The sequence below is a fragment of the Zea mays genome, chromosome 1 (genome assembly GCF_902167145.1).
Source record: "Zea mays cultivar B73 chromosome 1, Zm-B73-REFERENCE-NAM-5.0, whole genome shotgun sequence".
Taxonomy (NCBI): Eukaryota; Viridiplantae; Streptophyta; class Magnoliopsida; order Poales; family Poaceae; genus Zea; species Zea mays.
In genome coordinates, this window is record NC_050096.1 from 180,331,843 (window position 1) to 180,350,040 (window position 18,198).

Here is an 18,198-nt window from a genome sequence, read left to right on the forward strand (position 1 = left end):
GGAAATACAAAGGCAAGTGCAAGAACTTCTTGATAAAGGTTTTGTTCGTGAAAGCTTAAGCCCTTGTGCTGTTCCTGTGATTTTAGTACCTAAGAAAGATGGATCTTGGACGATGTGTGTTGATTGTAGATCTATAAATAATATTACCGTTCATTATCGTCATCCTATTCCACGGCTTGATGATATGCTTGATGAATTAAGTGGTTCCACAATTTTTACTAAAATTGATTTGAGAAGTGGATACCATCAAATAAGAATGAAAACTGGAGATGATTGGAAGACTGCATTTAAAACAAAATTTGGGTTGTATGAATGGTTAGCAATGCCATTCGGTTTGACGAATGCTCCTAGTACTTTTATGAGGTTAATGAACCATGTCTTAAGAACTTTCATTGGAAAATTTGTTGTTGTCTACTTTGATGATATTCTAATTTACAGCAAGTCTTTTGACGAACATGTGAAACACATTCGACAAGTTTTAGATGAGCTTATAAAGGGGAAATTATTTGCTAATCTTGAGAAGTGCAGTTTTTGCACAGACCATGTTGTGTTTCTTGGCTTTGTTGTTTCAGCAAAAGGAATAGAGGTGGATGAATCCAAGGTGAAAGCAATCAAGGATTGGCCAATTCCAATGAATGTAAGTCAAGTAAGAAGTTTTCATGGTCTTGCTGGTTTTTTAGAAGATTTGTGTGAGATTTCAGTACCATCGCTTCCCCTTTAAACGAATTGACAAAGAAAGGTGTTGATTTTAAATGGGGAAACTCACAAGAAGATGCTTTTCAAGAATTGAAGAAACTTTTGACTGAAGCACATGTACTTATTCTTCCTGATTTCACTAAAACTTTTGAAGTAGAATGTGATGCTAGTGGGATTGGGATAGGAGTTTTAATGCAACAAGGAAAACCTATATCATATTTTAGTGAAAAATTGGGAGGTGCTCAATTAAATTATTCTGTGTATGACAAAGAATTGTATGCTTTGGTCTGAACGCTTGAAACATGGCAGCACTACTTATGGCCAAAAGAGTTTGTTATTCATTCCGATCATGAAGCTTTGAAGTATTTGAAAGGGCAAGCCAAACTAAATCGTCGCCATGCCAAATGGGTTGAGTTTATCAAAACATTTCCATACATTGTAAAATATAAGAAAGGTAAGGACAATGTGGTCGTTGATGCCTTGTCTCGAAGGAATGTGTTGTTGAATCAACTAGAGGTAAAAGTTTTGGGTCTTGAAAATTTGAAAGAAATGTATAATGATGATCCTGAATGTTCAGAACCATACATTTATTGTAAAGATGGAAAAGGTTGGGAAAAATATCATATACATGATGGATTTTGTTTAGAGCTAACAAACTTTGTGTACCAAATTTTTCGGTTAGATTGCTTTTATTGCGGGAGTCACATGGTTATTTTAGACAAAAGAAGACTTATGAAATGCTAAGTGATCATTTCTATTGGCCCAAGATGAGAAGAGACGTCATCAGATTTGTGGAGCGTTGTGTCACCTGTCACAAAGCTAAGTCAAAACTGAACCCTCATGGTTTATATACTCCTTTACCCGCTCCTAAAATTCCTTGGGAAGACATAAGCATGGATTTTATTTTAGGGCTGCCTAGGACTCAAAAAAAGAGAGATTCTATTTTTGTTGTGGTTGATAGATTTTAAAAAATGGCTCATTTTATTCCATGCAACAAGAGCTATGATGCTTCACATGTTGCCAATTTATTTTTCATAGAAATCTTGAGACTACATGGAACGCCCAAGACCATCGTATCTGACTGTGATGTGAAGTTTATGAGCTATTTTTGGAAAACATTGTGGGCAAAGCTTGGGACTAAACTTTTGTTCTCCACCACATGCCACCCCCAAACTGAAGGACAAACTGAAGTGGTGAATCGTACATTGTCAATGCTGCTGTGAACAATGGTAAAGAAGAACTTGAAGGATTGGGAGGAATGTTCGTCACACGTGGTGTTTGCTTATAACAGGGCAGTACATTCTACAACTAATTTATGCCCCTTCGAAATTGTATATGGGTTCAAACCTATTGCTCCGATAGATTTGTTGCCCCTTCCATTGCTGGAAAGAACCAATATGTAAGCTTCCAAGCGTGTTGCATACCTAAAAAAGATACATGAGAAGACCAAGGAAGCAATTGAGCTCAAAGCAGTACACAAGGCTGCAAGCATGAACAAGCATAGGAAGAAAATGTTATTTGAACCGGGGGACTTGGTTTGGATTCACTTGCGCAAGGAGCATTTTCCTGATCAGCACAAATCCAAATTGATGCCACAAGGGGATGGTCCATTTTGTGTTCTTGCCAAGATCAATGATAATGCATACAAGATAGATCTTCCACCAAGCTATGGCGTGAGCAACACGTTCAATTTTGCTGACCTCTAACCATATACGAGTGAAGACACTTCAGAGTCGAGGATGACTCCATTTCAAGGGGAGGAGGATGATATGACCACGCCATTAAGCAACACGTTATAACCCCCAAGTCATACTACATCATCTCATGTACAACCAACATCATCACCAACCCAAGTGTTTGATGGACCAATTACACGTAGCCGAGCTAAGAAGCTACAGCAAGAGGTGCACACACTACTTTATGAATTTCAATTAAATACTAATGAGAACTTTATGCTACCTAAGTCATGTATGTTGATATTACTTAGGTTCACCAAAGAGGAAGAACAAAACATATAAAGGGCGAATCAGCAAGAAGAGCTATGTCCGAGTCAGTCCAGCGCAACAAAACCATTCAGAAGAAACAGTCATATCTTTTGATTCCCAAACACTATGAAGGCCCATAAGTACTTTTTGGAAAGATCTTGAAGTCTAGTTTCCAATTCTTCTAAGGCGGACTTAATCAAATCTACCAGAAAGGCAGCCGACCTATTTTAGTAATGACTGGTCAGAAGGTCAACAATCTGTTTGATGACCAAGTTTTTGTATTAAACTGCATCAATCTACGAAGTTTCATTAAGTATGCTATACATGGTGAGAAAGCTTATCAAGTTAGCTTTCCAATGCATCTAGCCCCACATCATTTGGAGATTCCTAGGAGAAGTTATTATCAAAATACTGAAGGCTGCGCAGAAGTCAAACAACCACACGGAATTCAGAGTGAAAATACTTTTGTTTCGTGTTTATACCACTCTAAGGCTGGTTGTTACTAGTATAAATACCCCCTATGTCTATGATGTAAGGCAACTTTGGATAATCTAAAAATAGAACCCTTTTGTTCAGCTGTGTGCTAACAAATATTGAGAGCGATCTCTACCCCTTTGCTCTTGTGAATTCCTTCGCGGGATTGCAGAAGCGACAACTTTATCCGCTCCCAAGTGGTGCTCCTACTCCCTTCGAGGTCTCCTCGATTGATTCTAGGCTGTGTTGGTTGGTTCTTTGAGAGTGTGGTTGGGCGAATCCTCGATTCTAGCTGCCGGTTAAAGACGGTGGTTGACTTCGAGTTTTATTTGTCAGGTTGCACTAGTTATCGCTGCTTGCAGCAAGTTATTTTAGCTTCTTCGAAGCAAGTTATCTAAAGATTGATCCTACATCGTGAAGATCGGGCATCATGATGCATCACTATCGGCGTTAGAACAGGAGTAGAAGCAATGTGCCACATGCTCGACCGTGGCTGACGCGCCGGTGCACGCCAGCCCTCGCGCCCACGCCTAGCCGTGCGCGCCCGCGCTCCCACGCTGGTCTAGGCCTGACTGTGCACCGCGCCTACGCCTATAAAGCCACCCCGGACGCGCAACACTACACTCCGCACTTGCCCTCACTGTTCAGACCCAGCTCTTAGCTCCCGCGAGCTCTACGCCGCTCGCCCGAACCACCCGAGCACCGGCCACCACGGCCAGCCATTTCTGTAGGGACCTAGCCTCACCCGAGCCCCTAGATAGCTTCACCGTGGAGCCGTGAAGCTTTTCCAAGCGATAACCGAGACCCTGCCTCAACAGAGCAGCGGAATCACCCTCGCCGAACTTCAGCCACCCGCCACCGCGCGTAGACCGGGCTACCAGGTACATCATTGTCAAATTGCTTGCGCCTACGACTTCCCTGACCTCCTGTGAAGCTCCCCAACTCACTAGATTGAGTTATTCCGCCATGGTTAGGCCGGGATCCTTGCCGCCGACGAGCTTCCCCGCCTGCGCACGAGGTCCGACCAACTCCGGCCATCCCCGACGACGACCCGCACACCGACGTGATCGCCATGACCTCCCCTACGTCATCGACCACTTCACCGGAGCTATCTCGCCGCCGGTAAGCCCCGTCGCCCTTTTCTCCGCTGCGGGTACTGTTCCAATAGGGAAGGACCGCAGGTTAGATTTAGGGTTACCCCAGGGGGGTTTCTGCACTGTTAGAGACTCGGTGGAATAGTAACCCGAGGACCTGTTTGTAAGGAAATGCAGGAAAAATATACCATGGACCCTAGCGCAAAGTAGATTTTCCTTTTCCATTTGAAATTCAAAATTTTAAATCTGCAGCAAACTAGTTAAATGAATAACTTAAAGAATACTCATCCGAAATTAGTCAAACAAATTTTGTTAGGCCCTATGATTTATGCTCTATCAGACAAAAATAGTAAATTTCATGATCTCTGTACTAATTTTTAGAGTTTTGAATTAAATAAGAAAAATGTCCAAACCCTATTAATACAGTGAAAAATAGAAATACTTCTATACTGGACCGGAGAAAATTTGTTGAGATACTTATCTAGCATATGCATTGTTTAAAAATATTGAACATCCCATTACACAAAAATAAACCAGAAATGTCCATTAAAAATTGTTTCTGCCCAAACTTTAGAAAAAATAAAAAGGTGATAGAAAATAAAAACAAAAAAATGACCATATTTTTCCTAGCAAGCTTAAGTTATATAGAACCTAGGAAAAATGTATGAAACCCTAGTCTAGTGCTAATCTAAGGTTATAATTTTATTATGCACTAAGAAATCAAGAAAAATCCATGATTAAAATATAAGGTCAAATACAATAATGGCAAGAAAAATTCAGTAGACCTCTAACTACTAGTATACCACTACAAAAATGGTAAACACCCCAAACCATCACAATAAGTGAGTTGAACAATTAGAACTTGAATTTGACCCATAATTCAAATAAATCAAAAGAAATACTAAAAATGGGAAACAGTGAGCAAACCAATTTTTACCCAACTACTTATGATGTAAGCCACCAGAGAAAAATATGAAACTAAGGTAAAAATATGATGTAATACACCTCACTTCCTACCCCATGAAAAAGGCCATATATTCCAAGAAATTCTACCACCCCTTCCCTTTGAGCAAAATTAGCAAACTTCTAGAATGATTGCTCTTGCATAAAGAAGAAGATAGAAAAACTAAGAAATCTGTTGTTTGACATTTTTCAAATATAGTAGTAGTAGAAAGCACCAATAGGCCCCGAAACTTTAGAAAATCACAATAAAATGACCAGTGGGTATCATTGGCTAAAATTTGGTACAAAGTTTATTATTACCCCTAAATGCCAGCAAAAATAAACCTTAGGTAAAAATACACTGTTAGAAGAGAGTTGTAGTTCAAACACCCCCTCTGCCCTAATTTTTAATATTTTTGTACAGGGAGAACCATTATCATTTTAAGCCTAAATTTTTGATACTCAGCTATGCAAACCAGTGAAAAGCCACTGTAATTTTTACAGAATGTTTGGAAATTTTTGGAACTATGTTGTAGTTCAAAACTACTCTAAGAAGCATAAACAAAAAAGTACTAAGTTATGTCATAAATGCTTCAGCCAAGAACCTTATTTTATCATCGCTAAGACATAGCTAAGACATAGAAGGAATGTTAAGTACAACCTTAATCCAACTTCCTAGATTGACCACACTTACTTCTAATTGCCAAGTATACCCCAAGAACATTAATTAAGGGAGCTAAGACCTGCCCTGCTAACTTGGGCACTTCACCTCGCATTTCACATATTTAATTTACATACATGGTATGCCTATCTCTTATTCATTTAATTCATTTAGATTGCAACCTCGCTGACGGAGAGTACATGCTCATCCCCGAGCAAGGAGCTACCCAAGAGGAAGCCCAGGAGCCAGCTCAAGAGCCTACCACCGAGGATCTCCCCGTAGCCTCAGCTTTTGAAGGCAAGCCCCGGTTTTATACATAACCGTTTTATATATGATATTTTACTACACTTAATGTTTGTAGGCTTGTAATGTGCACTTAAGTGTAGGAGTTGCTTGAAACCCTTAGTTGCATGAACTCATGATTCCTTTTTGAGATGGATACTAGTATGCTAGGTCGAGTAGCTGCTTTGCTAATCAGGATCTCGGTAGAAGTCGAGTGATTTTTCTAGCAGTCGAGCGAGGTCAGGCATTGATTGTATTCATCTTGATAACAGGATCTATGATGGTCTATGAACTTGGATCCAGGGTGGATGCCTTGTCTATGAGACGGAAATGGAATTAAGGAATAATGTGTGGATACCTGAGTCAAGCTTTTGAAAGTACAAAACACATGTCAAGAAATATGGTAACCGGTAAACCTAGTACCTGAGTGAAGCCGGGCGCGGACTTTCCCCCTCACTTGTCCTGAGACACGGTCTCCCATGCTAGTTATGGTGGGTGCAAGTGCAGCCACTGCACGGCGGTAGCCGGGGTCAGTGGGGCATTGTATGCTAAGGCGGTGAGTCCTGGCCGCGAACGGGGAATCGATGGAGACGGTTGACGTGTGTGGCGACGGAGTACCCCTACATGTCGTGTGTTTAGGTTTACCTTGCAAGGTTAAAACTCAATTCGGATCGTCTGCTTCTCGCAGCTAAGAGACTGCTTGACCCCTTGTACCGCATTGAGTAAAAAGTGAAATGAGGTTTTACTTGGGATAACATGTTGATTGTACTGAATGATTGTTACCATGTATGCTTAGAAAGGAGCGAACCTAGCTAAATTAATTATGCTAGAACTGGAAAAGCTAAAATTGATTTTAGACTCAGCTAGTGCTTTCGGCAAACCAAACCTCTCAGCCAAACATTTGCATGGTCTAGAGGTAGAGGGGTAGACTCCTCACACCGGGTAAGTCTAGCTGAGTATTAATATACTCAGCCTTGCTTGTGGCATATTTTTTAGGTACGCTACAGGATATGGTTGACGGTGTGACTTGGCCTTCCTCTCTGCCACCGGGTTGGATGGTTGAGTGGGATGCTGCCTCGACAGGAGAGGACCAGGAGGAGTAGTGGGTCAGGCCTTGCCCTAGTCCTCCTTATCGCCGTTATCGATTATCCGCTGCATTTTAAATTATGAACTTGTTCTCTTTATTTAAAACTCCGATTTATGTAACAACTCTAGTACCTTAATTTTTGGTTTCATGTTTATTGTATTCTCTCTATGCCTCACCTTCGCGTGAACTAGTGGTATTCGATCCTTGGTAATGGCTTTATTAGACTAGATCTGAGGGACCGATAGTTTATTCCGATTTAAGTGTGTTGCTGCCTCTAAGGCGTGACAGGGGCACTTAAGCTGGAATAATTGGGGCGGTTCTGCCACAGCTGGTATCGGAGCGAGTACCACTACAGAGAAATCAATAAGTCGTGAATACTAACTTTTCAAAAATAAAATTTTCTTAGAAACCAGTGTTGGAATCATCAGGACTAGAACGCTAGACCTAGGACGAAAGGCCTTAGGAATAGTGGGGGAAAACAGGTGGCTATATAAGTAGGCCACATAGGCCAGTCTTAAAATTGTAGGGATGCCTTTGAAGCACCCCTCTGATCGGTGAGGAGACGTTCTTTCCAGCATGCATGCATTATGAAAATATGAAGAAACTAGAAACTAAGGAAATATGCATCTAAGCATGAAGGTAACATATAGGGTTAATAATAAATAACGAAATGTGTAGATGAATCTAATCTAACCCACCTCCTTTTAACAACCCGGGTGCATGTTTTTCCTTTCCACTACCATAACCTTTACGTCTAACCCTCTTTCACAGATGACTTCACCCACCCCCATCAATGGAGGAGACACTCGTTTCAATTCCAACTACCTTTCCCACGAGCGCTTTCCCTCCATCTTGTGGGAGGTGTTGGGGTCGTGCTTCGGTACGCCGAAGGTCTCACACGAAGAAGCAGCTTCGGCCAAAGTCATTTCTAAGAGATGGCCGAAGGTCCCTTTTCATGGAGCTTCGGCGTTTTAAACCGACATAGAGGCAGAATGACCTTTTTATACATGTATGTCCGAGTCAATGTTGTAAACTTCCGCAAGGGGCATAATTGTAATTTGTCACAGGCTGCGACCTGTGTCTATAAATAGATGAACAGTACCTCTGTACTGTCCACGCGAACCTGCTTTTTGCCTTCGCATCACATTCGTACTTTTTGCCTTCCGCAAGACCGAAGGTACATTTGTACTTCAAAGTCATTTATATTCATTAATATAAATAGAGATAATTCTATGTTAATATTTACATGTTTATTTCATGATTTATGTGAATGCTTTATTCTTCATTGTGATGCTTACGAAGGTATGTTCTTTGTAACCTTCGTCCGAGATGCTATATATCCCGAAGGGATATATCGTTATGAAGGACGAAGGACCTTAATACTTAACATTTTCCGTGTTGCCTTGTTCTTAATTCGAAGCATTTGAGAACAAGCCCCCAACATTGGCGCCCACCTACGGTCAACTCACTTCCACCTTTCTGAGCTGATGGCTTCGTTCAACACTCAAGCTGGAGCTGCTTCGGCTTCGAAGCTGGTGCTCCCGATAACAGGCGGTTCTTGCTCAGAGCCAGCTAACAAAAAGCAGAAGAAGGAGGCTCAGAGAAGGGTGCAGCATGTTGGAGTGCAGGGACCCTTCATTAAGTCAAAATGGTCTCACATTCCAATTACCTTCTCTCAGGAAGATCTTCAGCTCAAGGACTATCCTCACAATGATGCTATGGTCATTTCTTGTGTGATCAAAGGGTTTCTGGTTCACAATGTCCTAGTTGATACAGGCAGTGCAGCTGACATTATATTTGCCAAAGCCTTCAGACAGATGCAAGAGCCTGAAGACAAGATTCATGATGCTACGCACCCTCTTTGTGGCTTCGGAGGGCGGCAGATTGTGGCACTCGGGAAGATTACCATGCCGGTAACCTTCGGATTTGTTAATAACACAAGGACTGAGCAAATTGTGTTTGATATTGTTGACATGGAATACCCCTACAACGCCATCATTGGTCGTGGTACCCTAAATGCTTTTGAAGCAATTCTTCACCCAGCTTATCTCTGCATGAAGATACCTTCGGACCAAGGGCCTATTGCTATTCATGGGAGTCAGGAAGCTGCCAGAAGGGCCGAAGGAAGCTGGACTGATTCCAAGGCAATCCATAATATAGATGGAGTTGAAGCTTGTGAACAGTACAAGTTCAGGAGGGAAAAAGCAGCTTCGGCTGATCAGCCGAAGCCCATGCTGCTGTGTGAGGATATAGCAGAGCAGAAGGTGCTATTGGGCTCGCAATTATCTGAAGATCAAGAGAAAACCTTGATAAGGTTTTTATTCAACAATAAAGATGTTTTTGCATGGTCAGCCAATGATCTTTGTGGAGTGAATCGGGATGTTATTGAACATTCGCTCAATGTTGACCCATCCTTCAGACCCCGCAAGCAGAGGCTTCGGAAAATGTCTGATGACAAGGCCGAAGGGGCTCGCAACGAAGTAAAAAGACTCCTAAGTGCAGGAGTTATCAGAGAAGTGAAGTATCCAGAATGGCTAGCTAACACTGTTATGGTGAAGAAGGCTAATGGAAAGTGGAGAATGTGTATTGATTTCACAGATCTCAACAAGGCTTGTCCGAAGGATGAGTTCCCGCTGCCAAGGATAGACTCTTTAGTTGATGCAGCAGCTTCTTCGGAACTCATGAGTCTCCTGGATTGTTACTCAGGCTATCATCAAATCTGGATGAAAAAGGAGGATGAGCCGAAGACTAGTTTCATAACCCCAAGTGGTACATATTGCTATCTTCGGATGCCTGAGGGGCTTAAGAATGCTGGAGGGAGTTTCAGCAGGATGACTGCGAAGGTTCTCCAATCTCAGATAGGCAGAAATGTGTTGACCTATGTTGATGACATTATTGTAAAAAGCACGAAGCAAGAAGACCATATTGCTGATCTGCAGGAGACCTTCGCCAGCTTCAGACAAGCTGGTCTGAAGCTGAATCCAGAAAAATGTGTCTTCGGAGTAAAGAAGGGTAAGTTCCTTGGATGCTTGGTTTCAACAAAGGGAATTGAAGCTAACCCAAATAAAATCGAAGCTATACTTCGAATGGAGCCACCAACCACAAGAAAGGGGGCCCAAAGATTGACAGGAAGACTGGCATCTCTTAACAGATTTATATCCAGATCAGCGGAAAGAAATCTACCCTTCTTCGAGGTGCTAAAATCAGCTGAAGTCTTTCAATGGGGCCCAGCTCAACAAAAAGCTTTCGAAGAACTCAAGCAATACCTGATAGATCTAACAACATTAACTCCACCAATGCCAGGGGCTCCTCTGTTGTTGTATGTGGCAGCTTCGCACTCAGCAGTAAGTGCGGCACTTGTGCAGGAGAAGTTTGATGGACAAATCAAGAAGCAGGTCCCAGTATATTTTGTATCTGAGGTCCTTAGTGTCTCAAAGAAAAATTATACAGAACTGGAGAAGGTGTTGTATGCCGTTCTAATGGCATCCAGGAAGCTTCGGCATTATTTTCAGGCATATAATATTATTGTTCCTTCTTCGCAGCCGTTGAAAGATATCATGAGAAATAAAGAAGCTACTGGCCGAATTGGAAAATGGGCTGCGGAGCTTAATGAATTTTACATTGATTATGTGCACAGATCCTCGATCCAGTCTCAAGCATTAGCAGATTTTATTGCCGACTGGACGCCAGGGGCTCAGGGCGAAGAAGCGAATAAAGATGCCGAAGCATGGACAGTGTTTTGTGATGGCTCCTGGGGAACCTTCGGAGCAGGAGCAGCTGCTGTTTTGGTTTCACCGTCCAAGGTTAAAACTTGCTATGCAGCAAGACTGGACTTCAGCTGCACAAATAATATTGCTGAGTACGAAGCCCTGCTCTTGGGTCTTCGGAAACTAAAGGCGATGGGGATCAGGAGGGCGATCCTTAAAACTGATTCTCAGATTGTTTCGGGTCATATTGACAAAAGTTGCAAGGCTAAAGACCCGAAGCTTGAAAAATACCTAGACATAGTCCGAAGGATCGAAGCTTCCTTCGAAGGATTTTCTGTTAAGAATATCCCTCGAGGGCAAAATGAACATGCTGATTTGTTAGCCAGGTCTGCAGCACAGGGGCTGCCGCTACCTTCGGATGTATTCTTCGAAACAATAAAGGCACCTTCAGTGGAGTTACTTGAAAGAGCAGTTCTTACTATTTCTCCTGTGTACAGTGAAGATTGGAGAACTGAAATAATTTCTTACCTTCAGGGCAAATTCCTATCAGATGACGAAGCTTATAATAAAAGAATAGAGGCAAGAGCTCGTCCGTATATCATTATAGAAGGGGAGTTATACAAGCATGGAGTTTGTGCCCCGCTGCTCAAGTGCTTGTCTAGAGCCGAAGGTATAGAGTTGATGAAGGAGATACATGCAGGCCTTTGTGGATCCCACATCGGTTCCAGGCCGTTACTTGGAAAAGTGTTCCGTCAAGGATTTTATTGGCCGAAGGCAGCTTCGGATGCAGCTGAGTTAGTTCAAAAGTGCGAAGGTTGTCAGAAATGTGCGAGAGATCAAAAACAACCTTCGTCTTTGACACAGCTAATACAACCCATCTGGCCATTGCAAAGGTGGGGCCTCGATTTGCTGGGCCCATTACCACCGGCTCAAGGCAATCTGAAATATGTTGTAGTTGCTGTGGAATATTTTTCCAAGTGGATTGAGGCGAAGCCATTAGCTACAATAACTTCGGCCACTGTCCAAAAATTTTTCTGGCAGAATATTGTCTGTCGCTTCGGAGTGCCGAAGGCTATAACTGTAGATAATGGAACACAATTTGACTCCGAAGAATTCAGAAATTTTTGTGATCAAATTGGCACGAAGATCCACTTTGCGTCAGTCAGGCACCCGGAGTCGAATGGGCTTGTTGAAAGGGCCAACGGCATCATAATGACAGGAATAATGAAGCTAATCTTTAATCAACCAAGGGGAAAGTGGCCAGATCAGCTTACCAAAGTGGTATGGAGCCATAACACAACAACATCAAGATCTACAGGCTTTACTCCATTTAAGTTGTTATTTGGTGACGAAGCAATAACCCCGGAAGAAGCTAAAGCTGGATCAATAAGAGTGGTAGCTTCGGCAGAATCAGATCCCGAAGATACTTGTCTCGTGGAGAAAGATGCCTTAGAAGGGATCAGGCTTCAGGCCGTGGAGAATATCAATAAGTACCAGGCTGAAACAGTTAAATGGCGAGATAGAAAGGTCCGGCTAAAAAATATTGAGCCAGGACACTTGGTGCTTCGGAGAGTGGCCAATCCGGATACAGTGGGCAAATTGCAACTGAAATGGGAAGGGCCTTTCTTAGTAGCATCTTCGTCAAGGCCTGGTTCGTACAGACTGAAGGACATGGATGGCAATGAAATTCCAAGATCTTGGAATGCGGATGAGCTTCGGCGGTTTTATGTATAACTCGATGTAATTTTGACTTTTCTTTTCTTTTTCATGGCACCCTTTTCCTTTCTAAAGGGGGAGAAAGGTTTTTAATGGGGCCATCATATGTAATTTTCTTTTTAGTTTTATAAGAGCAAAATCCCCCAAAGAATGTAAATGTAAAAGCTGAGAGCGCACCATCGAGTGCCGAAACTAAAAAAGAGAAGAAGCTCCAAAGACGTCCCTAAGGGGATGCAGAGCTTACAGCGAAAAGTCAACGCTGATTCCGCCGAAAGTAAAAGGCGAAGAAGCTCCAAAGTCGTTCCTAAGGGAATGCAGAGCTTATACCGTCTAAGTAAAAGACGAAGAAGCTCCAAAGACGTCCCTAGGGGGATGCAGAGCTTACAGCGAAAAGTCAACGCTGATAATGCCTAAGTAAAAGGCAAAGATGCTCCAAAGTCGTTCCTAAGGGAATGCAGAGCTGACGTGTGTTTGCTCCTAAGAAAATGATGGATGAGTGTGGCTTCGGACATACGCTTCGGACATTCATTTGCACATTACATCATGGCATTTGCATGCATAAGCATTCATTCATAGCATTTGTGCTCCTAAATGGTTGCTTCGGCACAGAGAAAAGTTTCGGATAAATGGTTTGTTATGATTCGTTATGTAAAAGAAAGGTTTCGAAGAAGTGTTTTTTTTTTATGAATCGTTGTGTATAAATAGCAGTCTTTTATGTTTTGTTATGTAAATAAAAGCTTCGGCGGATAAGAGTAGTAGTCTTTTATGTTTTGTTATGTAAATAAAAGCTTCGGCAGATAAGAGTAGCAGTCTTTTATGTTTTGTTATGTAAGGAAAGGCTTCGGCAAAAAGAGGAAGCGGCCTTTTATGCTTCGTTGTGTACGAAAAGAAGGGAAGGTGTTTTTTCGCCTTCGGCTCAAAAAGCTGATTTCGTCCACATCAAAGCACCTCAATCGAAGGGTAAGAATATATTACAAGGTATGTACAAAGTTCCTTGAAGAACAGTTTAATTCTATTTACAAGAGTTGTTACAAAATTATCCTGAGTTTTTCTAAAGCACACTTCTGCTAGTCTTCATTAAGCTTCAGCTTCGACGACGACTTCGGCGACATATCCTAGGCATCATCTTCACCTTCGTCATCCTACATGAGTCAAGGAATCATAAGAATCAAGTCCAAAGGAAAAGGAAAGCACGAAATGTCATTTCTTACTGGTTCAAGATGACTTCGGGCTTCGTCTCCAGCTTTCTCTCGCCCGCCCTTTGTCCATACCATTTTTATAAATCTATTGGAGATACTTCGGGCGAGGTCGGGCATATCATCCAGGATTGATGAAGATAAGGTGAAGTTGGGCCTGTTGACAACCTTTCCATGTTCGCAGCCGGCCTTCAGAAATGCAGCAGCGGTACCCCGAGAAGCTACCCAGGCACAGAAGTCGCCGTGCCCGGCTATAACTTCGTCAAGCTCTTCGATTTCAGCTTCAATATGATCGAAGGCCTGGGGTAAATTTTCCGCCGAAGGGTTAAATTTCACACTGCTGGCTCCAACAGAGTAAAATATCTTCTTTAATCGTCCAATACAATTATTGCCAAAGTTCAAGCATTTGTCTTGAAGGCTTGTTAATGCTTTCTTCAATTCTGAGCTGGTCTGGACTTCGGCTTTAAGCTTCGAATTCAGTTCTAGCTTCTCCTGATCAAATTGTTTTGATTGATTGATAAGCTTCGAATTTAACTCTAATATTTTAGCCTCAGTTTCAGCCAGCAAGCCTTCGGTCGATTGGAGCTCGAAGTCTTTCTTTTCAATGATGGCAGATTGCTCTTTTATTTTGCTTTCCAAGTTTTCAATTATAGCTTCGTGCTTTTTGTCCTCCAAGTCTTGTTGCATCTTCAGAGCTTTGCTCAGTAGCATGCTCTGAACAGAAACAACTTATGTTAAGTAATATTTTCATTGTTAACGGCAATAAAAACCAGAAAAAAAGGTTGTTTACCTTGAAGTTAGAATAAAACAAGCTGCCGACGATATGTTGCCGTCGGTAGCGGCTGATGTCTGTCTCTAACTTCGGAAAACCGATACTCTTCGATAGAGTACAGATTACCTTAGCTCCAGTCTGGTCTCGAATACAGCCTAGTTTTTCATCATCTACACCCCCAAATAGAAGGGCTCCTGGCTTGTAGCCGCAAGATTTGGCATAGTCTTTCAGTTCTTCTATTTCGTCCTTCGTCAGTTTCTGCCCAATTAGATTCTGGAAAGAATAGGCTTCGTCGTCCGGAGTTTCTTCGACTATTTCTTTCCCTTTCCCTGGCACTGTGGCCAGGATTTCTTCAGTAACGGTGGCAGCTTCTTCAATGTTTTCTGTCAGAATTTTGTCAATATTTTCAAGAGTAGTTTCTAAATTTACATCTTCGGGTGTGGCAGCTTCGGTAGCCGCGACTTCCGAAGCTCTACCTTCAGCAGCTGCCGTTTTCTGAATTGACAACCTAGGTGGAGTTTTGTCGATAACCTCAGTTACCGCAATAATTCTTTGCCGTTTGGGTTTGTTTATCTTCGGTTGATCCGGCTCGTCCACCTTTTCAAAAAGCTTCGTCAGTTGGAGCCCTAGTGGACTTAGTTTCGTAGGCATGGGTTCAGTCATTACCTTTAAAATTTCCTCCACGTCGCTGGTAGAAGGCGGTGTGGGGGTCTCCTCTTCTTCGGGTGATTTGCGCTTCGGAGCAGATATTTTTCTTTTCTTGAAAACTTTCTTCTCCTTTGCTGGTATTTCTTCATCCCTGATCAGAGCTTCGGCTACTCTTTTTCTTTTGAGGCCCTCGGCGCCCTTGTTCAATTGTTCGTAGTCTGGGTATTCGAAGCCTAGGGCGTCAAGCACTCGGTTCAGCCTTCGTTTCGGTCGGGCACCGAAGGCTGCTGTCATTAGTTGATCCTCTTTTTTGGAGTAATTCCCCAGGATTTCGTTGCACATCACCTCAACAGTGTCTAACCATTCTTTGCAGGGTTTTTTGAAGAACTTCTTGAACTTGAAGTAATAGGGAAGCCGGACAAGCTCCCCCTTCTTCTTCTCTCCCTCCAGCTTCGGCATCTCCCACTCTTTTAGAGTAGGGAAAACTCTGAATGCCAAGAACTCTTGAACTAGATCCCTGGTGCCAATATGTTCTGAGATAATTTCAAATTCACCCAGAGCAGCCCAGGTGGGACCTTTTAGGTCGCCAATGTGGCATTGTGGCCTTGTCTCTCCGAAGATTAACTCCAGAGGGCTTTGTACCAATTTTTCTTTGTCTTCATCGACTTTTACATAAAACCACTCAGATTTCCAACCTGCTGGCCATTTGCTTCGGTAGCTGATGACAGGACACTTTGTTGTCTTCCGGTAGGCAAAATTATAGCAACCGAAATTATCATGAAGCCCATCTTTTCTGGCTTTTGTTTGGTAATGTAATTCGTGAGCTCGGCAGAAGCTGTCAGCAAATGGTTCCACAGCTTGGCTTCGGAGGGCCCAGATATAAACATTGAGCCTAACGATGGCGTTAGGAGTCAATTGATGAAAGTAGATACCAAACCTCCTTAGTATCTCCGCAACAATACCGTGGAGAGGGAATCTAAGCCCAGCTTTTAAAAAACTCTTGAAAATAACAATCTCATCCTTCCTTGGCTTCGGGGTGGTTTCTTCTTCCCCGAAGCGGAGTAGCTTCTTCTGGTCCTCTTTGAAATAACCTGCTTTCACCATCTTCGAAAGGTCAGCTTTTGAAACAGTTGATTTCCCAAAATCCAGGTGACTGGGCTTGCTGGGTGTAGCAAGGTGATAGTCATCTTCGGAGTCAGTCCCTTCAATGTTTTCTTTGCCTCCGGCAGTTGTTGGGCCTGCTTCAGCAGCAGGCATTTCTTCTGTAGTCAGTAGACCGGAACGCTGCATTGCTTCGGAGATGGGCACAGTGTCTGAACCTTCGGCTTCGTCTCCCTCACGTATAACTTTGGCAGTAGATCGTATCCTCGCCATTTGATTCTAAGTTTGGGAAGTTAAAAACTTTTTTCTTTTTTTCTTTTCTCCGAAGCTCTTCTTTCTGACGAAGCGGACGTTGAGAAGCACCTTCGTTCGATTCTGAGACTTAAGCTTCGGCTATGGTGGAAAATTTTGGCAGCGAAACAGTGCAAATAGCAATGAATGCTGTGGTAACTTCACACCCACCTGTTTGTTTATATAGTGCTGCAGGTAGGAAGGCGAAGCGGTGGAACTGTTACACCAGGCGCGCAGTAACTCATACCCGCTGTGCAGTGGACCGAAAAGACCAAACAGTAACTCTACAAAGTGGGCTTGGCACGCGCTCGGAAGTCGGATCGTTTCTCCGCAACGAGCTCAGGGAAGGTGTTTTTTGGACCTTCGGCTTCCCGAAGCTGAAGAGGTTTTTTTTCACGGGCCAAGCTCGTTACGAAGAACGATCTAGCACCGCGAAAGGGGCTACTGTTGGGGTCGTGCTTCGGTACGCCGAAGGTCTCACACGAAGAAGCAGCTTCGGCCAAAGTCATTTCTAAGAGATGGCCGAAGGTCCCTTTTCATGGAGCTTCGGCGTTTTAAACCGACATAGAGGCAGAATGACCTTTTTATACATGTATGTCCGAGTCAATGTTGTAAACTTCCGCAAGGGGCATAATTGTAATTTGTCACAGGCTGCGACCTGTGTCTATAAATAGATGAACAGTACCTCTGTACTGTCCACGCGAACCTGCTTTTTGCCTTCGCATCACATTCGTACTTTTTGCCTTCCGCAAGACCGAAGGTACATTTGTACTTCAAAGTCATTTATATTCATTAATATAAATAGAGATAATTCTATGTTAATATTTACATGTTTATTTCATGATTTATGTGAATGCTTTATTCTTCATTGTTATGCTTACGAAGGTATGTTCTTTGTAACCTTCGTCCGAGATGCTATATATCCCGAAGGGATATATCGTTATGAAGGACGAAGGACCTTAATACTTAACATTTTCCGTGTTGCCTTGTTCTTAATTCGAAGCATTTGAGAACAAGCCCCCAACAGGAGGTGTTCTGCTCAGCCGGTTACCCTACACCCCCTCTGTATACGGTGCAGCTATACAAGGAGCATCGGGTGCCACGTTGCAGGGTTTGGTTGACTCTGGAGGCTCACCCTCTGCAGCCGGGTTGGCATTCCCTTGAATCCGAGACTATTGGGTTCAGGGCGGATGACACCACCGAGGTCGCAGCTATGAAGACCCTGACGACCTTCTGCGGATACCATCCCTTGGAGATGGTAATGCACCCACTTGGACTCTTCCCCGCTGAGAATAGGGATGACCCCATGTGGTGCAACAGAGTGAGCCACGTAAAAGACATATGGGCTATGCACCCCGACCAAGTTGGGAGGATCACCGTTCAGTGTATGAGCGCACTGTACCACCTACAGGCCCTGCAGAGCGACGCCGTGGCACACCTCACTAACCTTGCTCAGACCACTAAGCTCACCCTCGACAATCGAGAGGACTTCGTGGTCGACTTGTCTTCAAAATTGGTGGAGAAGGACCTATAGGTGGAACAGTGA